The sequence below is a fragment of the Aphis gossypii genome, chromosome 2 (assembly GCF_020184175.1).
Source record: "Aphis gossypii isolate Hap1 chromosome 2, ASM2018417v2, whole genome shotgun sequence".
NCBI classification, from domain to species: Eukaryota; Metazoa; Arthropoda; class Insecta; order Hemiptera; family Aphididae; genus Aphis; species Aphis gossypii.
In genome coordinates this window covers 73,466,673-73,488,556 of record NC_065531.1, presented here as the reverse complement: position 1 = coordinate 73,488,556, position 21,884 = coordinate 73,466,673, and the positions used below count along the sequence as shown (strand labels likewise).

Sequence of the window (21,884 nt, the reverse complement as noted above, 5' to 3'; positions counted from 1 at the left end):
ATAGTCCCCTTTATGCGTTTCTACTTTTTCGTCCCTCCTGGTTTTAATCCGAATCCTGTAGGAAAAATTGTCATGGGAGGTTAATTTCGGAAAATAATTGATAATTACAATATAATAATGTACTATTACTGATCCTGCTCGGCGTAATACGTGACGAATTAAATGCCCGTGAGTTTGCGCTTTATAAAACTCCGTTAAATTTAAATGGCACAGATTTTTAACATGGTAGTTATTATAAAATTTTTATTATTTTGAAACAATAGAGATCTAAAGTTACATCCAATCATAAAAAAACTATTTTGTTTTCTTTAACCTATGGGAACCCTATATAAATAAATAAAACATTACATTTTTTGTGATCCAACAAATGTATGTTTAAAACCCTTATTAAAATTCAAAATTTAAGTATTTGGTTTAAAAGTTCAAATAATTGGGTAAAAAAGGCTAAATTATTAATTATAATACAAACTATATTATAGATTGTTTACACACATATGCCATTTTATTAACATTTATATTTAAGCATACAGACATTTACAATGAAAAAATACAATAATTATTGTGTTATTTTTTTGTTAGTGGTAAGGGGGAAAGAGATTTTAATTTATGGCTTATTTCGAATTTTAATTTAAGGATTTTAGCCGTTGTAACTATTATATGTCCAAGTCACGTCTTTGCCTATTATATTATAATATTAATATCGTATATATACACAGGGATTTATAAATTACGTGAGACTAAAATGGTGGGGATTATGTTGGTTCATACGTGATTTCCATCATTTTTGTTATACAAAATTCCGAACATTGTTTACTATAAAGTAATGAAAAAAGAGTCCGTCTGCGTCATCTCGGATCGGTATACTAAAATAAGGATTAGACATTTATAAAACATTATTTATAATTTTCTGTTAGAACATAGGTCGACTGATGATAAACTACTGCACTTACTTCACGAAAAAATAAATAACACACCTAAATATTTTTAAAAACAATACTAAATCTTACTTCTATAAATTATATCAATAAGTCAAAACTATATAGTATGTAATTATAAAAATTATTTTAAATTTGCTTTGTGTACAATAATATAATGATACAGTCAACTTTCACAATATCTGGCCGTCTAGATGGTCACATGAATAGTTAAATATCGTAATGCTTTTATCACACTTAAATTTATTTTGTACAACATTTACTTATAGGTATTTTTTTTACATAAATATCTAAACCACTCACTCGTTTTGCGTACGGTAATATAATAGTTCTATTCGTAATGATATACATAGGATAACAATAAGACCGAAGTGAATGTGAGCGTATATATATATATTTACTTATCATCCTATAGAAACCTATACTTAAGCATATCGATTGAAATATTCAAAACCATGGCTAAGCTGTTCACTTAGTTCTGAGCTTAAACTAAGTGTATAGATATTGAAATTCGAAGTGTATAAGTTTCCATTTATAATATTATACCTGCAACAGCTGTTACCTAACCATCTATACTTACTACCACGAGTACCTCGTGTCATTCGCACAATCCTTTAACCCGGGTTATCCGCAATTTATTATTTTCAATATTACAGCATATTTACGTCTTAAGGTATGACATCCATTTATGTGTTTAGAAAATCCTTTAAATTCCATGAAATGAAGCCAATAATATAATATCGATACTGTTCAGTCACTGCAAGACGGCAGAGTATTATATGCCATTGCCTTATATTATGAAAAAATACGACACGCGCGGCATATTTATTTATATTTTAATCGGTTTAAAAGTTTTCCACGTTGTTGTTGTAGAGTATATTATCTTCGAAGTCCTCCTCTGGTTTTTCATCGTGAAACGCGATTCCTAGAGCTATAGATTTGCTTGAAGTTATAGAGTAGTCACGAAACATACACGAATCTCAAACAACTTTTTTATCGAATAATGTAATATTATAATACATAATAAGTTCGTTTCGTACCATCGAGCACATTAACGTTGTATCGGGAACACTATAAACGCCTCGCCGAGGAGTAGATACAACGCAAAACGATAATTGTATCGCGTCGGATACGTGTGGGCTCATTTCTTAGGCAAAGCCATCAACGAAAATACAATAATCTATTTTTTAAATCAGCCGTTTCACTGCACTTGCCCAGCACTATATATATATTTATTCGTGATGTTCAAGTGCGATGATATAATCATTATTGGCATTGCAGCTTTATTCATTTTTCTCGGTATAGGTACGCCGTACGTGTTATGAATATAAAATACGAGATTTTACGTTAAACGCGTTTCTTGTCAGCAGCCTGCCCCTAATGCGCGTCTTATTGAAAACGCTCGGTTTTAAAACTCGAGCAAACAAAATCATGGCCTACTATATATATACATAACATAATGTGATGCTCTAACATTAAGCTATATTCAAATCTCGGCTGAGCGTATAATTAGTACCTATAAACCTAAATGTCTATACACACACAGTTCAAATAGTTGTACTTGGAAATGTAAATGTAAACGATAGGCCATAAATTATTACAAACCTTTCAAATTTACTATTGAAATTATTTATCAATAACTATTTATTTTATAAGCAATTTGAAAATATATTTAATGTTTTATAAATTGATTAAGGCGTTACGATAATATTAATAATATTAACAAAGCTGAGACGTTTTAACAAGAAAAATAACCCAACCTTTGAAGTCGTTGACGTTACCTAAGTAAAGTTAGAGATTTTGGGAAGAACGTAGAAAGGAACAGATGATCGGGTACTTCGTTTGTGGATCTCGAAGTCAATTTTACATAAGGGAATATTTAAGTGGAGTCGACTTTCTCAAAAAGCAATCCGTACCTCATAAGACTTTCAACACAACCAAACATGGTGTCTGCGTTCGGTAGAAATTTAAAGAAATATTAAGTGAATTTGATATGTGACTGCAGTAGTCATGAACCGAATGGTATATATACGAATAACGCGTATGCTATTTACGATACATTCGGACGTCCGCCACCATTGGTCAACGAATCACTAATCGAAAGCATTATCGTAGGGTGTTTGGTCAAAGGGTGTTCCGATTGAAACGATAGTGCTTCACTCGAACTGCAATTATGCACATCTGGTGTGGCTAAGTGGCTTGCGTCGTCGACCTTAAACAGTTAAGCTTCGATATATGTGTAATGAAATGACGTAGTTATATACTGTGTATAGCGTAATATAGCAGGCGTCCGCCTCCCCCATAATGGCCGTATTGGAAAAGTCATTAAGCAGCCCATAATGGCATAATGTACGATATTATATATAATGCGTCGAATTCTCGTACATATAGTTTAATGTTAGTGTACACGCTAAATCACTCAATCTATATTATAATATGGATGTAATAATTCGTCCGTTTTTAATTTTAATTATCTTTTATTATTATTATTTTTTTTTAATGCTCCACCCCCCCCCCCCCCCCCCAAACAACATAAAATTCTTTGATAAGTGTTCAAAATAATACATATATTGTGTAATCTGAAATTGGGAATTCAACACATTAATATTAAAACACGTAGGACAGATTTAAATGAATGGAATAATCGTTTTTATTTTTCTATTTGATTTCTAACTTTTCGAAGAAATGAAAAATTTACTAAAACGAAATTTCAACTGTTAAAATATAATATCATCTATTAGTTATATCTGTCGGTAGTGCATAAAGCTTGAGTTTTAGAAGTTTAACAATTCACTTCTTTAAACAATTATGTATAAGCAATATTTTATTAAGTGCGAGTCAATAATTATTTGATATTTCAAAGATTTTACAAGATTAAAAAGAACAAAAAAGTGCCGTGATATAAAAGCTGGTAATTTAATTTATTACACACATTGTAGAGAAAACAAATCTAATGCTTTAAGTTGAAATAAATATAATCATGATGTCTAACATTTATAAATATTAGTATTGTATCTTTTATGCTTAAAAGTTGTAACTGGTTTTACATTGATTTTGTTTTAACACTTCCAATTCATCAAGTTTCATATACGTTAAAACTATTTTTTATTAGATTTCTGTTGCTACTTTGAAATAATAATTATTTTATAGGAGGTACAGTTGAGCTGAAAGAAAATAAAAGATAGAAAGTTATATTCATAAATAATTGTGTATATTCAAAAAATATGAATATAAATTATTTTAAACAATACAATTTTATTTTATCTGTTTTGTTTTTATTCTTCGTCGAAATTCTGAATCGACTGCAATGGTCTGTATTCTGTAGTGTAAAATATCTGAAAACAAATTAAAAATGATAGTTTAATAATCTGTGTGTACCACACTGTTGATTTTTTTGTTTACAAATGTTTTTTTAAGACTTTAAAATGCTCAATTTTCGTTAAGTGAACATTATGAAAAGTCTAAAATGTAAACACGTTTTGAAAGAGTAGGTACCTATAAAAACAAGAAAACATTATTAAACGGAATTAAGGATAACGTAAAGCCAAATTAATGAATTTGACAAACGGACGGTAGTATAAATGTAAGCCAGGGGATGTCGAAAGTAATGAGAACCGTTAAGGGTACATTACCGTCTTCGTTTAAACAAATGTCGTTTGTATAATAGATGTCTGAGAATATTTTATTTGTTGCGACACGATAAAGACAACTCCATAATAATTATTTAGTATCGGAGACGGTAAAAACTTTTTTCTTAAAAACTTTGTGTACGTTACCAAAGTAAGTGACAAAATGCGTGTGTAGATTAAAATAAATTTTACATAATAATTGTGACATAAGACTTGAAGTCTTCCATGCTTATTACCTTGCGCGGCAATATATAATGTAATATATTATATTATATGTACTCCTAAGTCCTAACATAATATACATACACTTGTTGTACTTGTATGCAAATGTAACTATCGTTCGAGATTATAAATTATTCCGTTTGATGATATAATACGAGTAATACAACGTGTATTTGCGTTATACATTGTTAAAACAATATAGTGTAATGTGCCAGACAAATAATATGATGATAATAATTTATATATAGCCTGTATAAATGTATAATGCATAGTATAATGTTTGCGGAGGCACACGCTTGATCGTACGCATCATCATCATCATACGTTATTTTAATGGTATATATGCAATATACATCATTATTGTTTACTATAATTACCTAATTTAAATTGAGAAATAAATACCGTGCATGGAATTATAGCCGAGTAATATAATTCAATATATTATGCTATTATATTTGATAAAAAATCGTATAACAATAGATCAAGTTATATTAGAAAAATTAAATACCAATAAATACCATACAATAGTATTATGAACAAAAATGATGATATTATATTATATTAAGCGATTTTATTTAAAATTCATTATGCCCTATTCATTTTTATTGTTTTAGTTAACATTTATTTAATAAATATATTTATATACTTATACTGCAGTGGAACCTCGATAACTCGAACCTCTACAAGTCAAATTTTCGATAACTCGAAGGAATGCCTTGGCTCTTGTCTCACAATATATACATATGTTATATATTTTCTGTAAGTCGAATTTTCGATAACGCGAATTTTTTTTTTCACCTCCCAACCGATTTGAGTTATCGAAGTTTCATTGTATATTTTATATAAAAAACTAACCAAGGGTTTTTTTCCAGTGGGCACTTGTTAAAATCATATAATGATATATTCGTTATATTACTACGAAAAAAAATGTAATAATTTATAGCATCTATAACTATTTGATCATACATGGCGGGATGATCTCTGAACACCCGGTAACGACTGCTTCGATATAGGTACTTTACACCTACGCAACGATAATAATATGATATGACCGTTCTGTATAGGTAACCGTAACAATACCCGCCTACGACGATTCGGCGTAAAAGCTGAATGAAATCTTCGAGCCTTTGCACGGTTCGCGTAATATAATACGCAATAAGTAAAAACACAACGCATAATAAACATACATATCAAACGTACAAACGCATATACATTACTATACACATAACGTTATGTAACTAGTTATTTGCGACTCTCGAGATACCGCGCCCGAGAAATAATAATTCGTATATTACATATTGTTATATATTATATGTATATATATTATATTAGTATAGACCTTTGTCGCGAGTGTGACGGTTAATTTACCTCGACGTGACGATAATAAAAGTGAGACTCGCACTGCGCGTCAGAGGTCTCCCCAGAGCGTTCATTATTGTTGTTATAATAATAAAAGCGCGTACGTGTCCCCGCTTGTACCTACGTGTATAGAGCGTATATTATATACACACAAACGCGCGTCTAACCGGATGCCGTCGTGTCGTTTTGTCTTTTCAGAGACAAATTGACGCGGAGATGAAGACGACTACGACGACGACGACTACGCTGGGAACGGTTGGGGCGGTAGCCGGAGGCGAGAAAGTCGCGAGGTTAAGTATATATGAATACACACACACACACACACTTATATATATATATCATTCGTATTTTGCATTTACTCGCGCGCCGTGTGCCTGTACCGTATAACAACACAATTTACTTTCGTGAGAGAAAAAAAAAACACGAAAGTATATACGTTTTCGTCCTGAGAGACTCGAGGCAGATGAGTCGTAGGAGCTGGCGGGTGAGAGGCAAAAAAAAAAACTCCCGCTCGTTATCAAAATGTCAGTTTCGATACTCAAATTTGATAGCTCACGTGTATGTGTACGTCTATATTATATTATTACGTTAGTATATTATTATGTGTGTGTGTGTGTGTGTGTGTGTGCGCGCGGAGACTGGAGAGATAAAAAAAATAAAATAAAATAAAAGCACACATACCGCTGCAGTTGTACTCTCGTGTGTGCGCGGGCGAGGCGAACGCTCTATTATTGGTAAACGACTTTAATAAGGTGTACAATACGAGCGTAGCTCTTATTATTGTAATAATAATATTACACGTGGCGAGGAGAGATGTTTCGGAATTTTTCTACGTGGACCGAAAAGTCAAAAGAATATTTTTTTTACGTTTTGTTTTCATCGCTCCTTATTTGACGGATATCAAAATACGATATCGTTGTCTTCAGCGACGCACTAATTGCATAACATGCGTAACGTAATGCAGAAAATATTATATTTTTATCACTCGTTCTGCCTCCAAGACACTCGAAACCTTAAAATATAATATTATAACGAGGAAAAAAAAAACCTTAAGGAAATACGACTGTTTACGTCTTTTTCTTAGTAATATAATCGACGTAATAAGGATTTGTATGAACAATTTGATTTTTATTGAAAAAAAAATTCTTTTGTTCAAGTTATTTTTTCCAAGTTAACAAAACACACATCTGGTCAAAACCAGTATTGTACGAACACGGCTTATTTTGCTTTTTCATAGTCATTCTGCACCGCTAAATTACAAATCGCGTGTTGCGCTGTCACTCATGAAATCCGAAAGTGCACATTTCGAAAACTGGTACAGTATTATAGCAGGTTGTAATAATTTATAAACGATTCTAAAAACACTGTACGTGTAACGCATTTAACCACGTTTATAACACTCAGAAATGTTAATTATAACTATAAGAGCCGAGACGAGAAAATATGTTTTCGGTTTTGCATCGATACATGTTTATGATAACTGTTTAAGCAATATACCTTTGTGTAATACCTATTGCTTAATTTTATTATAAATATAAATGTCGTTAAAAAGTCTATCACGTGTAACTTTTGAACAGAAAATAGTTTGTTATCTATTAAATGCATTTATATTTTAGTGAAATCTAGAGAATATAAAATGTGGGCGTAGGTAGGAGATATTTTCGGAGGCGGTTTCGGTCTAGATGTACATGAAATTTAATTCACAGTATTTATTTTAAAATTGTTTTATCTTTAATTTCGGGGAGTGTTTGAACACTCAAAACACCCCTTACCTACGCGGCTACGCCCATGAAATGTCTAATAACAAGTGAAAGCCTTCATACGAGTATATAGCGACATTTTACATTTCCCGATGTGCACAAAAATATCTGTACACATCCGTGCTGTACTGCAAGTACATATTATTCGTATATTTAAAATTAGTGTTATACGAATATATTTGCCTACAACGCATCATACACTAGTTGTTATGTGTTTTTTTTTTTTTTTTACTATTCTCGACCGAGATAATAATATTATAATATTTATGTATATTTTATTGCTGTTCGCTTCGACCGGGGCACGCGTATATTTTATGTACTGAAATATTATTATTATAATTATTCATCCGCAAGGAGGGACACGATATATTGTTATATTGTCCGATCGCTCGCCGACAATCGCGTGTCGAATGTCCATTAAAAAGTGTTCAATATCAATTTGCGCCCATGTTTATGACTGTTGTTTTTAACCCTTTGGCCCCCGGAAGCGGAACTGGACGCCATAAATCTCCGGGCGCAAACCCATGCCCCCCTTCGTAGCCCTTTTGTGCGACGCGCCCGGAACAAGATATTTTCCAGCCGGTGCGCTGCAGCCGAGAAACCAGTTGGACTCGCTGACCACTGACCCTGATCGATACATTTTTTCCGTTTTATTTTTCTCCCTCGCGTATACCATCATATACCCGTTACACACACACACACATAACGCGTACACCCGGGTTGACCACCCAATTATCGGAGACGCCTCTGACAAACGGCTCGTGCGCCCTCCCACCCCCTCGTCGCCGCCACGTGCCCACCCCAATCGATCGCCGCCGAACGACCGATTTTTTTAATTTTCGTTTAACTCGCCAAACCGGTCATTCTCGATCGAGAGTGTGCACACTATTATACTCGACAATATTATAATATGCTACATGCTCACCGCATATGCAGATAGACGAGCATACGCTCCTCGGTGGTTACTCGTGTAGTACAATCGTGTTTATATTGTCGTAACGACAATGCCCCGTCGTACATGACGTATACAATATAATATTGCACCGATAATATATTTCCGGGTTCAATACACCGACGACGACGGTAAATCGGTTTTTAATCGTTTGAGGGTCGGTTGTTTTTTACGATTCGTATTATTATTTATTTTTTTTCGCTCTTGCAAACCCATATATATGCGTAGAACAACGTTCGTAGGTACAACGATATAATGTACTGATGATTAACTTCACGTCATACATGTTTTGGTATGAGTGTGACTTACAAATATTAAGTGCATGTAGCTGTCTAATCGAAACACCGTAATTAACAATCGAAAACAAAATATCGACTTCGAAATGAGTCACAATATAACGGAATTATTATAAAATTTATACACTAATCGACTAATCCAAAGTTGTTATGAATTTCGTAGTAGTAAAAATATTGGAAGAAATGGCTACTCTGAGTTCCGCTTACGAAGTACAAACATGGTGTGAAATATTTTGAATTTGAACAGCCATTATTTTTCTGTACATATACATAGTATACTCTTACTTGGAATTGAATTTTCTTAATTATTCTACTTTTAAACTAACTTCAGCGCAACGTGAATATAAATTACACATATTCATTACAGAATTACAAACGTAAGTACCCAGTAAAGTGTCACTCTTTTTAAAATCAACTATTTTTATTTTTATTAAAAATTATTAGATTATTAGTTTGATGTTGTTCAAAAGTTTTTTTTTTACGGAAACTTAAAATGAATAATATACATATATATTCTATAGTATGTAAATCTAAATAAAATAATAAACTAACTTTTAATATTTGAGATGTATAATATTTGCTTCGAGGTCATGTTATTTAATATTTTATAAATATTATTGTTATTAAATAAATAATCATCATAATCATTTCAGTTTGATGATTTGTAAAGTTTTAGATATACATTTTGATTTATTTAGACGGTTTATGATAAAGTATTGAAGTTAGAGAAATTATATTATGTATAATTTATTAATCGTTGTGTATTAGGTACTTAATGCTTATACCTTACCTGTTATCATACTAATTTATTTTTATTTGTTTTTAAATATTTTTAAGTTTACTTATTTTAACTTAAATTAATTATAGACAATTATGATTGTATAAATTATTGAAAAATAAACTGTACTTAGAGTTCATTTATTATTAATAAGGTAAATCGGACTATTTTTTACCTAAGATGAATTGCATATAATATACATCAATATTATTATAATACGTCCTATACAGTAAAATCTCCTTATGACGGATTTACTAGGGACTAACTGATTTTTTCGTTATAAGGAGATTTCCGATTTATAAGGGAACCGTTATAAGAGGTTTTACTATAATATTATTTCATATTATAGTACTAGCTGTTATTAACTCAAATGAAATTCTGAAGTTCCGTATAACCACTATAACCATACCTATACATCTAGGTTTGTGATTTAAATAGCTGATAATTAATTTAAACCTTTTGAAAATTTCACTGTGCATAGTATAGTAGTAATAATATGTAATGGCGATTATAAGAACCTAGTTCAATATGAAAAACATCTTTTGAATTACAAAGTAACTAAATAGTTTTTTAAACATTTTAAAAATGACTACTAAAAATAAATGTCCGTATTAACTACGAGTATTTTTTGAATCACTACAAAAAACTTATACCTACTTCGTCTTAAATTTGAAAATGTCTTGACTGAGCTAAAGAATGTTTACCAAGAATTATAAAAAAAAGAAATAAAACAATTTTAATTTCTAGAAATCATTATTTTACATGTAATTATCTAATTTCGTATTTGTTTGAACTTAAAAAAACTCGTGAAATATGAACGTAGCTTTACAAAACATTGTTTCTTAATTCTATCAAGAACAATAATTAAATAACGAGCCTTTATTTAATGTTAATTTAATTGTGAGTTTTTCAACACTACCTTTACTAAACGGATAAATTCTAAAATAAGAATTTAGTAAATATTGGTAAAAACACTATAAAATAATTGTTTTGTTATAACATGAACCTATTTAAAATCATTACAAAACACCAAAGGTAATTATATTCACAAAATAAATGTTCTGTTTTAGATCTAGTTTGTATAGTGTAATCAAAAACTTTCTAATAAGTTTATTATAACCCTAGTTATAACTTAAAGTACCTGTATATTACTCAAGTGACGATATTAATAAAAAAAGTTTTAAAGATTTATAAGACTTAATTTGATTATTGTTACTATTATAAAATATAGCATTTATTATTACTTTCGTTTGAGAAACTGTTATTGATTTCCTTGTATAAAATATGTTGACTAATTGTTTATGGAGATAATAATTTAATTATCAAACCGTTTATTTAACTTGCTACTTAGCAAACATTTTTATTATGGTTCTGTCAAAACAGTCATTGGCGTTTCTTTGTAATTACAATACGCTTAATTAAAAAAAAAATCTGATAACAATTCAGTTGGTCGCGATAACTTATCAATTTTGTAATTCTCTGCTATAATAATACTACAATTATAATGTAACATAAAAATAAAATCTACAGCCATTATATGTAAATTATAAGATATATGTACCTATTGGATCTCTGATGTTTAGTTTCCAAAGTATATTATTTATTCCTTTTTTTCCTTTCTTGCAATACGCAACACTATACCCATTTATATATATATTATAATATTGTAGGACTAGCTCGCGTCACGCGTTTTGAGATGCTCACGCACATGTACGCTTTTAACAGTGGGAGAGGGGCTTTTTTCCTTATTTTTATTACACGTCATGCGCGCTCTCCGGGAGTTCTGCAAGACGTGTAATCGGCTAAAGATAAAAAATACCTTTTTTTTTTTTTACGGTCCTTTTTTCGGTCCTTGTTACTTTCGCGCTATACAGGGACGGCGGCGGTAGCGGCAGAGGAGACGGCAAAACCAATTTCCTAGAATTCGAACGCCCGCCTGCCAAAGAGAGACCACGTATGTGTGTAGGTCGTGTACACACACACACACACACATACTGTTATATAGTACATATATACGTACGTGTACATGTTATGGAGCAGGAAGCCGATTGGCGGGAACGCTGGGCCCAATAGGCTGAGAGGGATGATATATGGGCGGCGGACACCACCCGCCGGTCTCGGAGTTAAAGCCGTGGCGAGGGCGACGAGGGGATTGAGGGCGGTTTCACCCACAGCGCACACGGTAAATAACAAATGCCTCCGGGGGGGTGGTATGTGCGGCGGGGGTGTGCCGATTGTGTGCTTGTGTGTGTGTGTATATGTTATCGTGTGTGTGTGTGTGTGTGTGTATGTGTGCTCTTTAGAAAGCATCCCTCCGGTCGTTTTATTGATTTATGTGTGTGTATGTGCTCGTGCAAGTGTGTGCACGTTTGTGTTTATGTACAGTATACATATATGAGTGTGTGTGGGTGCGTGTGTGGGTCTTCTTTGCTAGCCCAGGGACGTGTGTACGTGCGCGCATGCTCACGTACTTACGTATATGTATGTGTGTACAAAGGTTTCTTCCGCGAGGGATGCGAAATGCTATTTCCATCCCTTTCCGCCGCCACCGCCGCCGCCGCCGCCACCACCACCTCTCGCCCGAACCCGGACACCATTAGTTTGCATATACTCCTTTGAATGTTGCCTAAACCGCCACCACCCTTTCTGAAAAGATAAAAACAGAAATTTTCTCTCTTCGTGCTGTTCCCGGGCAAAACTTCTCTCCCTCGGCTTTTCCTGTCACTGGACTAATCGCATTTTGGGCTTCTCACTACGAACCTTCATGTTGCATAACCTTCTTATCATTGACAGAATGACACGAATGATAAAAGACATTTTCCCATCTGCCACTCTTCGAATGACTACTGAAATAGTTTGCGTACATATTTATAATATTATTATACTTGGATTTGAAAGTTGTAGAAGTTAAAAATTTAAAATCAATAAAAAAATATCCTCACAAAAAAATTGAAATGTAAAATATTGTCTAAAAATAATGTTCAAAATTTAAGAAAAAAAACTAAACTAATATAAATTGTTGGTAACATATGGAATATCAAGTATATTATAGTAAATGATTAAGTTATTGCTTTAATAAAAGTAACTATATAATACTATTGATACTAATGAAATAATAAATGATGAAAAACTGATTGGACTAAAATAATGATTTATCTTTGTAACCACCGTGTTTTAACTTATAACAAAAGCAAGATTTTATTATGAAGTTTACTTATAGTTTATATCTTTATTAATTTGCACAAACATTAATAATTAAAAAAATACTATGAATAAGTTAATTTGTTTTTATAAAATTGTAATTATCTATACAAATATATAAACCAAAAAAACTGTTTTTTGTTTTATTTTTTAACTGTCGAAATGTATAAAAAATATGTTTTAAGTTATTCGTTTTTAAACTAGTTATTCTATACGAATTTCTAGCTTAGCCTGCTGTAACAACTTTTGATCTTCTAGTTAATGTCTAAACTTAGAGCAAAGCAAAAAATGTGTTTATTATTAAGTACGACAATATTATGTTACGTAATAGGTAGATAAATCAAATTTATTATTATAGAGTAGGTATTCGTCGTATTTTGATTTAATTGATTGCAATTATCAACAGAATAGTAACGTATGTAGGTATGTACAGTTAAAATTAATTTTACATTATATATAATACATACTAATATTTATAACAATTATAATTTATAAGTTATAGCTAATATCAAATTAAATATAATATTATGTAAGTATTAAAACCATGTACATAAAAACAAAGTATAAAAAAAAATTGTAGGTGGTCTATAATAAATTAATAAACATAGTGTTTTAGTACAACTATTCAATTGACAATGGAAATGTTAATAATAAATTTTTTTATTGCTTAATTTTATTAAGTATGAAGTGCATATAATATTTGCTTGGCATAATATTTTTATTCGTGTTGATAAATTGAATTTTATAAATGATTTATTATGAAAATGTGTTCCAAATTTTAATATTTTTTAAATTTAACTTTTTAGTTTTCGTCCTAACGTAAAAATCTATAAATACAGTATAATTCAGTACAATTATGTATTAAACAGTGTTGTTAATATATTGATTTTGTATTTTGGAATAAAAACCGCGTCACTCAGTTTGTTATTAAAATACTTTTATTGGATATTTTAATATGACCACTATTATATAGCTATACAAATTGATGAATATTTTAAAATAAATGAAAAAACAATAGTAAATATGTATTTAATGATTAAGTACAAACTTAGAATTTATGACAATCAGTTTAATATTAAATTATTTTTTATTTATTTATATAATATTATACGTCATATTATATTTATGTCATCTAAGTGCCAGGGTAGCAAAATAATATTTCTATTATCTTTTTTTTCCCCCGGTAATAAAAACATATTTAATTATGAACTCAAATCAATTATTAATTAATAAAAAGTTTATTTTTATTGTTTAAGAAACAGTTGTGCTCTCTGATACTTTTAAAATAAATATATTTATATTAGATAATGTTAAAAAATAACGTTGTACATTTCAACAAAAATCGTTCGGGACGTACGCTATAGATAGAAACATAACACTATAAATAATTTTAAAAAGTATTTATATATCTAATCATTGTTATAAGGTTTTGGTACTTTGTTTTATTAATTAATTCCCAATGTAGTAAAAAATATAAATATGACATAATTGCAATTTATATAATATTACTGTGATAGCATATGGTCAGCACTTTCGAAATTAATGATTAGAATTAGAACTCGTGGGTGCAAAGAATGAAATTAGAGAAAGAGTGATGACGGTGGATATATAATATATATATAGGAAAGCAACTCAAGGGAATGGAATGCGCGAAATGGAAAACAAACAGGAATGATCGCATGTTGGTACAAAAGAACACTTCAACGACTTTAATGTTTTCTCAATGTAAACGACTTTCGGGCTGCGCGCCACTCGGGTTTCCTTGAAGTGAAATTCAAAGGTTTAAAAAATACAAAATAAGTATAGCAAAGAGAAACTACGGTGATTTCGTGCTTTTAGAAAGCTCTGCAAATTATGTAGTTGGAAATACGCGTTGGGGTACTTAAGCTGAAAAAAATCGTTTCTCAACCTTATTATTTATTTGAGATCCATTTCTTTTATTATTTGAGTATCTAAAGTTTTAGTATTATACGTAAACGAATAACTTTAGTTTAAACGTTTATTTTATAGAGATGTATGATAATTTTTTTATTCGAAAAAACCCCAAATTTACAAAATAACTGTAAATTATCGTAAAAATTATGTTAATTTTTTGGATAATTTTTATTATGAAATACGAATTTCTCGTCGTTTAAACTATTAAATTATACTAATAAAATATAATAGTTTGATGAAAAATAAAGCTACATAGGTACCTACTATTGCTACTCGATAATATGTATAGGTATTTAATTATAAATTATAATAATAATATTACAGCTTCATCAAATAAATAAATAATTTTAAAAATGAATACTTTTATAATGTTGATTTTCATTAGTAATAACTAATAAGTAATTGCTTTCGATATAGATAGCCTAAATTTTTTTTACTGTTTATTATTAAGCTGTAACTTATATATGTTAATACTTGATTATGTGTATTCTGTATAAATATCAAACTTCATTGAAAAATAAATGGTATAATTAAATACTTTTGAATATTTAAACTATCTTTTCTAAATGATGTAAGTAGGTATTTTAAAAGTTTTAATGTAAGTTTCAGTTTTAATATTTAAGTACTGGTACGGGTAGGTGGTAGTACTTATATAAAAACTACACTAAAAACTTAATGAAGAATTTTTATCTGTTAAAGAACGGGTTATTAAACAACAATTTATTTTGAGTAATAATGTTAAAAAAGTAGTGGTTAAGTGAAATTTCATGTATCTATGACTTATACTTTTAGAATAATAACAAATATTTAAAATTATTTGATGATAAATAGTTATTGTTACGCGATTTCGTAAAAATTTAAAATTCAAACGCACTTAAAATTTTTCCTATAATGATTGTTTCGAGTTTTAGCTATAGTTACTTGAAGGCGAACTTATGGCAAACTTAGTGTGCAATTTTTCAACCTTAGATATAAATACGAAAAATTTTATGATTTTTCAACTACAAAATAACTTGCAAATTTTTGTGATTTTGATATATTTCGTAAAAATTAGAACCGTAAACGCTTATAAAAAAATATTGTGACTAACGATTTTTTTTGTTACAACTATAAAAAAAATTGATTTGATCGAAAACTAGTTTTGCTTAAAAATTTCCGTTTTCCCGTCACTTTTTTTTTGTGTTTCTCGATTTTTTTTTAACTTTGAAAACTGTTGGAACATTTTTACTTTTGATCTCTATAATGCACCGAGGATATTCACTTTGCCGTCAGAAACCATCCCTGAAGTTTGAAATTGAAGCATTATTTCGAATAGCTATACTGTACACAGTCACAAAAACAAACAAACAAAAAACACACACATCATTGTAAAATCAATACATTCATCACTTCGTTCAGAATCTAAAAAATATTTGATATTCTTATTGTTCTATGTAGAATATTTGGTAATTGCCGATTGGCACCTATTTAAGTGATATTAAATTGGTTTTCGGAAAATCTAATCTAATTTTTAATGTATGTTTTCATATTATATCAATCCATGATCATAATATTGTATTTGGTTTACAATTACTATTTATTTACAAAATTACAATCAATAGTATCGTTATAAACTAGATTGTAATACTCTTCAGGTAAAATCAATAATAATTGTAATGATAAACATAAAATATTTACATTTTGAACAAAAAAAAAATATGTATAATAATAATCCGATAATTTATCATTAAACATAAAAAAGTGAAAAGATAACGATTGTAATGTAATGTTATGTTATAAAAAAGTAATGTTTATAATTTTATATTATTCTGATTGCTTTCGATATTATAATTTGTAACAATAACGATTTACATAGAACGCTGCTGCAGCAGCAGCTACGTAGTGTTGTTTAGTTAGGGTTTGCTTTTAACCGTCGGAATTAAAATTACCATATTGCGTATTGTTAATGGGCTTAAAACGAAAAAACTTCCAACGATCTAAATGCCATAGGCGTGGCTTAGGTAGGTAAGGCACGATGTGACGTACGCTGTTTAATAATAATGATGAATTATCCAGAAATATTCACGTAGAGATAAAAACAAATTTTGCCGGCATGCTGCAAGTGCAAGATGTGCGTGTGTGTGTGTGTGTGTGTGCATGCGTGCGTGTGAGTGCCAATTAAATTTTCGGTTCACAACTCCGGAATTGTAATTTCAATAACAACGAGGACCTAAGATAAACATCGAGATTATACGCGATTTTGTTTAGAGTGCCTATATATACATTTACTTCCTATCTGCCAACTATAGGTTCGTTCAGTAGGTACTCGTCTTGCACCCTCCGCGGCATAACCAGACCGAAAAAACACCCAATACAATACCTAATCCCCCGTTAATCCGAACGGTCTATATCACGTCAGATATACCTACGGTCTGTATACGTATGTAGTGCAGCGGTAATAATAAAAAAAAAAGGTGTTCTCTCTTTTACGCGGTACGGCCAAGTACTCGGCACAATGGTACACTGCGTGATTTATTTTGCCGTGGCCCCCAAAAAATCACGTTTTATCTGCTCATCGACCGCAAACATCCTCATCAAATTTTCATCTTTAACCCTTACAATAAAAATATATAACAGCAGTGTACACACACGCCGAGTCAAAATGATGCCTACGGGACCTTTTGTTCGGGTACAAAATACAAAAATAATAAGTATAAATATCTTTTCGAATTTTTCCGTCAAACAACTATTGAATTATTTTATTCAGGATTTAACGACGTGCACACAACATGCCGCATACAATATGATGACGTGTTATATCGTATAATACGTCATCGGAGTGTGAATAGTAAGCCAATATACATAAAATGCATGAATACAATAATCACAGTGACATTGTTCGTACCATATATTATATAGGTAATATTAAATACATACTTCACGCGTTTCGGATAGTCTAGTGTTAGGTAGGTATACTGAACATAATTTATTAAAGAATTTTTCTTGCAATATTTGAACTTTTCATTATGGTTGGTTCTTTGTAACGATATTTTCAAATAAAATACATTCATAATATGGTGTAAAGATTGATTGTTTAACTACCACATAAATAATAATAAACAAAAAATTAAATAAGAATAATATTACCACTGTGTAACGTTTGTTTTTCATCAATTTGTTCACAGTATTATATACTAAATACTAATCATAATATACCTATATATATATTTTTTTTTTTTTTTTGTAGTATAGACTATATCTACGTGTATAACAATATACTATTTTATTTAAAAAATACCATAATTTATACGATACATTTCATGTAGTAAATTTGATTCAATACGTCATTATATGCTGAATATTAAAACTATTGCAGTATTTTTTTTTTTTAAATTATTTTTATTATGACAATATATAAGCATGTTTTTAAAATTAAACATTATTTTAATTTTGATCCTGCGATTATAAATTAAAGCACAAATGACAATCGTAGGAATTTTACCAGAAATCTAGTGACAATCCAATCAATTTAGTTATAATATTAATTAATACCTATATATCTATTAGTAATAACAATGTAATTATAATTCGTAAATTATAATATAAATTATATTTCTAGCCTAACTTATTATATCTGTTGTTTGCTGTTACGTCATCTCTTTATTTTCTATAAACGTCCCTCTTAATTATCTATTTTTCAATCAAATTATAAGGTGAAAATTTAAGAAAAAAAATACTATTGCCATAAAATCACATCACAAAATGTAATTGCATTTCGTGGAGGCATAATACTGTTCATAATATATTACAGTTCACTCGTACTTTATACGCACACCATTATAATATCTGATATAATATAGTGCGTATCTCACGTGTATCATGCGTAATATTATAATATTGAAGTTTTCAGCTGTAACACGTCGGGCCTATGAGCTGTTAATTTCGCGCGAAACGCCTGCAGTAGAGAAGAAGGGTGTGCGTATAAGGAAAATGAGAAGTTTCTCGTTGAAATTTATACCGCTATGGTCGTCATGAGAATAGATAGAACTTATACCCAGATAGACGGATAGACAAGAGAGGGACCTGAGAAGTGAAAACAGAGAGAGAGAGAGAGAGAAAGAGAGATGGAAAACTAAGAGACAATGATGAATTGTCACGTTGCCGCCGCGTGAAAACAGACTACCCAGCGGCCGGGAGCCGGGACATAATCGAGGTTTCTCATCCTCCCTGCCTCAGCACCCCCTCGCCAACTTTGGGTCCCTTCAGTGCCACAGCTGGCAGCTTTCGATAAGGGAACGCACATATATCCACACACACATACACACACACACACACACACACACACACACACACACACACACACGAGAACGCGCGCGCAAGCACGCACCATCTGGGGACTCGGTTTGCCGGCGAGAAGAACGCTCCGCTTGTCAAAGTCGAAAGCCGCACATGAATAATTCACCTACCAAAACTATTGTTTTCGCGCGCGTTTCACAGGCCTTGCCGTGGGTAGTTTTCGAAAGGGGTTTTTTGGGGGGGAGGGGCGATGATGGACGTACGAGAGACAAGACGTTCGGTGATAGTTATATATTATAAACATTCCTCCTCCACCACTCCGCACTTACGTCTTAGATATACACACATATATATATATATATTATGTCTATAAATACGTGATACACGTATATGCACACATATCATATATTATATACGCACACACGTAGAGACACAGCACGGTAAACGGTGAAATCGTGTGTGTTCGTCCGTCACTCGCTTGCAGCAGCAGGCACTGTTTTAAACAGTATAAAGTTTAAGCAAGTTCGGCAGTTGCGGGGTATATTATTATTATTAAAGTTGTTGTTGTTTTTGTATTATTTAATGTCTAAAACGCCCGTAATGGATACCTGTATATATATAAATACAATATTATTGTTACAGTCGAGTTTGTATCATACACTGTGTCAGATTCAGGTATAATATTATTATAATAATAATAATAATAATAATAATTATTTTTATTACATAATTCTATGACGCGAATTAAAGAGAACGAAATTCAAGATATCAAAGTTTGGCTTTAGAGATTACAAAAATAAAAATAAACCTAAATTATAATAACTCGTTGAAAAATCTTACTTTGCATAAAATATTTTTTTCACGTCGGTTGCAATGGACTTTATATTATATCGGTCGATGTACATTTATGGAGTTTTAATAACTACGTAAAGTTTCATAAAACATTCGTAATTCACTATTTCACTTTGCAGGTGATCATAAAATATATCACAGTAATATTAAAACGAAATCATGATGTTATGCCATTATCACGATTCTAACGAAATGTATTTATTAACTATAATTTATTCGGTAATCATTATTATTCGTAAAGTTCATTATTTATTCTAAACGTTCGGTACAACAACGTACTTACATTATCACTATAATACCGTCTCATGGTTATTTCGGAATTAATTGATATTTAATAAACCGACTAAACATTAAAATAATTATCTGATGCAGTATATTTTTATAATATTTAATCCCTGCAAGTATTTAATACGGTAGGTCGGGGAAAAAAATGTCTGTTTGGTCGTAATTTTAATAAATTATATATTATAAGTACAAAATATACACACGAAATATATCGATCGAGTTGTCGGCTGTGATAATAATAAAATACAACTGTTAATATATTATACACATAATTTCACGGCCGTATAAATAGGTTTATGTATACCTATAACATAACAACATTAGAAGCTCTTCGTCGTTAGACTTGAACCAAAAACAGCACTTCCGTTAATATATAAGGTCGTATATAATTGTGCTCAGCTATATATAGATCCCATGCATAATATATTTGGTTAATTTTATCCATTATATATACCTATATTCGCATTTTCTGGCGGTTACGGGAAACTCGGTTACCACGAAGGCGCGAACGGAATAATATAATATATGTGCGGTAGGTATATGCGTATATGCGCGTCTATATTTATACACACACGCCGAAGGTGAAAATATAATAATATATTCACCGGAGTACATATATACGCGGGGGCGAGGGACACTTTTGTGGTTGAAAATCAATAGCCAAATTTGGACAGCAAAGGGGTTGGCGGTGTCGGTGGCGGCGGCGGCGGACGGCGAAGAGGGACGACGGGAGAATGGAGCGGAGACAAAGTCCGTGCGCGGCGGGCAACCCTTGCGGGTGGATAGCGGGGAGGTTTCGTCGTCGTAGTCGAGTCGGAAGACGCGTGTGATGGTGGGCGAGTGTGAGCGAGGGGCGCGAGGGAGAGCGGCTTATTGCTTGGATGACGGCCAAAAGTGTGCCTCGGGTGGAGATACGCGCGCGTACATAGCGGACGGTAAAGGCAGGCCGGAGGTCCTATAAAGGCAGGATGGTCGGGGGGTCGGCGAGTAGAGGGTGGCGCTCGCTTTATCGGCAAAAGCCGAATGGTCTACGCACGCACTCGCGCCCGCATACACATACGCTGGCGGGCGGGCGAACGGGGGCCGCTCTCGGGGGTGAAAGCATTTCTCACCGGTCGAACATACATATATATATATATATATATATTTATACGACGGGGCCTTTTCCGCTGGCGCGCGCGTTTCCATGACTACGGCGGCGGCCGGACCCTTTGCCGGAACCGAAGCCATCGGAAAGTTCAATCCCTCGGGCGTGTGTATACATATATAATATATATGTATATATATATACATACACGTACACGTATAACCGCAACCCGCACACGCTGTACCCACACGTCACCCTTAACTTTCTCTGTGTGTTGTATACGCGTATATATATATATATTATACAACCACCATACCA

At 31.6% G+C, this 21,884-nt stretch overlaps 1 long non-coding RNA gene across 1 annotated transcript in view; it reads right to left on the bottom strand.

Annotated features, from left to right (window-relative positions):
• Positions 1–4,070: 4,070 nt before the first annotated feature.
• The window catches only part of LOC126550117 (uncharacterized), a 48,977-nt gene continuing 31,163 nt past the window's right edge, over positions 4,071–21,884 (bottom strand). Inside the window, exon 3 of the long non-coding RNA XR_007604165.1 lies at positions 4,071–4,270. This is a non-coding gene — a long non-coding RNA (uncharacterized LOC126550117). The remainder of the gene's footprint in view (positions 4,271–21,884) is intronic.